The sequence below is a fragment of the Zonotrichia albicollis genome, unplaced genomic scaffold, assembly GCF_047830755.1.
Source record: "Zonotrichia albicollis isolate bZonAlb1 unplaced genomic scaffold, bZonAlb1.hap1 Scaffold_205, whole genome shotgun sequence".
NCBI lineage: Eukaryota > Metazoa > Chordata > Aves > Passeriformes > Passerellidae > Zonotrichia > Zonotrichia albicollis.
The window spans coordinates 1-4,657 of NW_027428390.1; the positions used below are offsets into that span (position 1 = coordinate 1).

Here is a 4,657-nt window from a genome sequence, read left to right on the forward strand (position 1 = left end):
CCCCGAATCTGCCCCAAAATTCCCCAAAATCCCCCAAAAATCCCCCAAAATTCCCCCAAAAATGTTTCAAAATTCTCCCCCAAATCTCCTCCCAAAATTCCCCAAATTCTCCAAAATTCCCCCAAAATCCTCCCTAAAATCCCCCCAAATTCCCCCCCAAAAATCCCCTAAAATCCCCAAAAATCCCCCCAAATCCCCCCCAAATCCCCCCAGATTCCCCAATTCCGCCCCTCCCCCAGGTCACGTGCTGTGGTCGGAAACTTCCAGAACCAGGGGGGGGATTTGGGGTGGGGGGGGACCCCCCGAGCCCCCCCCGAGCTGCCCCCCCAGAACCCCCAACCCCCCCTGGAGGAGATCAGCGTCACCCAGGTGAGGAGACCCCAAAAATTGACCCCAAAAACCGGGGGGGGACCCCAAAATTAACCTCAAAAACCGGGGGGACCCCAAAAATTAACCTCAAAAACCAACCCCAAAAATGGGGGAGGGACCCCAAAGATTAACCCCAAAAATGGGGGGGACAGCCCAAAAATTAACCCCAAAAATGGAGGGGGGGACCCCAAAAACCGACCCCAAAAATGGAGGGGGGGACCCCAAAAATTAACCCCAAAAATGGGGGAGGGGACCCCAAAAACCGACTCCAAAAATGGGGGGGAGACCCAAAAATGGAGGGGGGACCCCAAAAACCGACTCCAAAAATGGGGGGGAGACCCAAAAATTAACCCAAAAACCGGGGGGGGACCCCAAAATTAACCCCAAAAATGGAGGGGGGGACCCCAAAGATTAACCCCAAAAATGGGGGAGGGACCCCAAAGATTAACCCCAAAAATGGAGTGGGGGGACCCCAAAAACCGACCCCAAAAATGGGGGGAGACCCCAAAAATTGACCCCAAAAATGGGGGAGGGACCCCAAAGATTAACCCCAAAAATGGAGTGGGGGGACCCCAAAAACCGACCCCAAAAATGGGGGGGACAGCCCAAAAATTAACCCCAAAAATGGGGGAGGGACCCCAAAAATTAACCCCAAAAATAGGGGAAGGACCCAAAGAAGGGACCCCAAAATTGGGGGAGGGACCCCAAAAACCGAGCCAAAAGGGAGCCAAAAATGGGGGGAGGTACCCCAAAAACTGACCCTAAAAATGGGGGGACCCCAAAAATTGACCCCAAAAACCCGGGGGGGAACCCCAAAATTAACCTCAAAAACCGACCCCAAAAATGGGGGGGACAGCCCAAAAATTAACCCCAAAAATGGGGGGGGGACAGCCCGAAAATTAACCCAAAAATGGGGGAGGGACCCCAAAAATTAACCCCAAAAATAGGGGAAGGACCCCAAGAAGGGACCCAAAATTGGGGGAGGGACCCCAAAAACCAACCTCAAAAAGGGAGCCCAAAAATGGGGGGAGGTACCCCAAAAACTGACCCTAAAAACGGGGGGACCCAAAAACCGGCGGGGAGGACTCCTAAAAAGGACCCAAAAATGGAAGGAGGGACCCCAAAAATTAACCCCAAAAAGGGACCCCTAAAATGGGGGGTGAGACCCCAAAAATGAGGGAAAGAAACCCCAAAAATGGGGGAGACCCAAAAAGGGACCCCAAAAATGGAGGGGAACCCTAAAAATTGACCCCAAAAAGGGGCCCAAAAACAGGGGGTGGGACCCTAAAAATGGACCCAGCAAATGGAGGGAGGGACCCCAAAAATGGACCCCAAAAAGGGAGGTGGGAGATCCCAGAAAGGGGGGACGGACCCCAAAAAGGGGAGGAGGGACCCCAAAAATAGGGGGGGGAACCTTAAAAAGGGACCCCAAAAATTGACCCATAAATGAGGGGAGTCACAAAAGGGGGAAGGGACTCTAAAAAATGGACCCTAAAAATGGGGGGGACCCAAAAGGGACCCTAAAAATTGGTCCTAAAATGGGGAAGGAAACCCCAAAAATGGACCCCAAATAAAAGGGAGGGAGACCCCCAAAATGGAGGGAGGGACCCTAAAAAGGGACCCAAAAAAGGGGGGAGGGGGCCCTAAAAAGGGACCCCAAAAAAGGGGGGAGGGACCCTATAACAGGACCCCAAAAATGGGAGAAGGGACCCTAAAATTGGGGGGAGGGAGACCCCAAAAATGGGAGGAGAGACCCAAAAATGGACCCCAAAAAGGGGCAGGGAGCCTAAAAACGAACCCCAAAAAATGGAGGGGACCCCAAAATTTGGGGTGACCCCCGTTGTTCCCCCCCAGGTGCGTCGGGCGGAGTTCCCAGCGGTGACCTGAGAGACCCCGAAATCGGGAACCCCAAAAATTGGGAACCCAAAAACTGAGGAGCCTGAAAATTTGGGATCCCAAAATTTGGGGAATTCTGAAATTTGGGATCCCAAAAAAAAAAAAGGGGGAGGCCAGAAATTTGGGATCCCAAAATTTGGGGAGTTCTGGAATTTGGATCCCCAAAATTGGAAATCCCAAAATGTGGGGTGGGGGGGGAAATCCCAAAATTTGGGGAATTTTGGAATTTGGGGGGGGGGGTGGGGAGGGGCAATAAAGCGGCTTTGTGTGACCCCCCCCCCGTGTGGTTGTGTGGGGGTGGGGGCTTCTTATGGGGGATTTTGGGGGTCCTATAAGGGGCTGGGGGTGTCTATGGGGGGGGATCCATGGGGGGGGTCTCTATGGGGTTTCTATAGGGTTCTATGGGGGTCTATGGGTTTCTGTGGGGGGGTCTATGGGGTTTCTGTGGGGAGGGGTCTGTGGGGGTCTATGGGGTTTTTCTAGGGGTCTGTGGGGGATCCATGGGGGTCTATGGGGTTTCTATGGGGGTCTATGGGGTCTCTATAGGGTTTCTGTGGGGAGGGGTCTGTGGGGGGTCTATGCGGTTTCTATAGGGGCTGGGAGGATCTGTGGGGGTCTATGGGGTTTCTATGGGGGTCTATGGGGTCTCTATAGGGTTTCTTTGGGGAGGGGTCTGTGGGGGGTCTATGGGGTTTCTGTGGGGAGGGGTCTATGGGGTTTCCATATGGGCTGGGGGGGGTCTATGGGGGATCCATGGGGGTCTCTGAGGTTTCTATGGGTCTCTATAGGGGCTGGGGGGTCTCCATGGGGTCTCTATGGGGTTCTATGGGATCTATGGGGTTTCTGTGGGGGTCTACGGGTCTCTATAGGGTTTCTGTGGGGAGGGGTCTATGGGGGTCTATGGGGTTTCTGTGGGGAGGGTCTGTGGGGGTCTATGGGGTTTCTATAGGGGCTGGGAGGATCTATGGGGTTTCTAAGGAGGTCTATGGGGGTCTATGGGGTCTCTATGGGGTTTCTGTGGGGAGGGGTCTATGGGGGTTTCTATGGGGGTCTATGGGGAGATCCATGGGGGTGTCTATAGGGGTCTCTATAGGGGCTGGGGGGGGTCTCCATGGGGTCTCTATGAAGGTCTATGGATCTATGGGGTTTCTATGGGGGGTCTATGGGTCTCTTGTAGGGGCTGGATTTTCTATGGGGTCTCTATAGGGGTCTGTGGGGGCTGGGGGTTTCTCTGGGGGGCTCTATGGGGTTTTTATAGGGGTCTATGGGGTCTCTATGGGGGGGGTCTATGGGGTCTCTATGGGGGGTCTATGGGGGTCTCTATAGGGGTTTCTATAGGGGATCTATGGGGGGGTCCATAGGGGTCTATGGGGTCTCTATGGGGGGGCCCCTATATGGTCTCTATAGGGGTCTGGGGGTCTATGGGGTGTATGGGGGTCTCTATAGGGATCTGGGGCTCTATGGGGGGTCTCTGTAGGGGTCTATGGGGTCTCTATGGGGTTTCTATAGGGGCTGGGGGGTCTATGGGGTCTCTATGGGGAATTGGGGGGTCTTTCCCACCTATAGAAAGGGGCGTGGCCAAGCCTCACTTTCCCGCAAGCAGCCAATAGGAGAGGGCTGGGAGTGGGCGTGGCCGGAAAAGGGCGTGGTTTCAAACAACCGGAAAATGCCGTGCCCAACAAACCACGCCTACTGTGGGGTGGGACCGGGAGAAGGCGTGGCCTAATTTAAACCCCACCTCCTTTGACGATGTGCTGGGCGGGGCTTAAGGGGGGCTGCGCTTTAATGGGCGTGGTCAATGCAGACCACTCCCCTCCGACTGATAGATTGACACTGAAGGGGGCGTGGTTAGTGACGAGAAGACGTTGTGGGCGTGGTCACGTCAGGGCACGCCCCCTCAATCTACGGCGGCGCAAACACAAAATGGGCGTGTTTGCGAGGGGAGATGCTATTTGTGGGCGTGGTCACCTCAGACCACGCCCTCTTGTACTCCGGCCGCAAAGCCATAGAAGGGCGTGGCTAGTAAGGGGGAATGTTCTTTTGTGGGCGTGGTCAGGTCAGACCCCGCCCCTTCGGACTGCGGCTGTGCCGAAAGGAGGGGGCGTGGCTTGTGAGGGGAAGTGCTTTGTGGGCCGTGGTCACGTCAGGCCCCGCCCCCTCGGACTGCGGCGGGCGGGCGCGGCTCCGGCGGCCGAGGGTGAGTGGGGGGCCCGGGGGGTTTGGGGGGATTCGGGGATTTCGGGGCGGTTTTGACAAATTTGGGGCATTTGGTGAATTTTGGGGCGGATTTGGGGGATATTTGGGGAGATTTGGGGAAATTTTGGGGGATTTGGAGGATTTTTCTTGAATTTTGGGGGATCTTGGTGAGATTTTTGGGAGATTTTGGGGGATT

The 4,657-nt window shown here is 55.3% G+C and overlaps 1 long non-coding RNA gene across 1 annotated transcript; it reads left to right on the forward strand.

Annotated features, from left to right (window-relative positions):
- Positions 1–191: 191 nt before the first annotated feature.
- LOC141727700 (uncharacterized) lies at positions 192–2,330 on the forward strand. The gene is made up of 2 exons (XR_012578658.1): positions 192–369; positions 2,224–2,330. It is a non-coding gene; the product is annotated as an uncharacterized LOC141727700 (long non-coding RNA).
- The last annotated feature ends 2,327 nt before the right edge of the window (positions 2,331–4,657 follow it).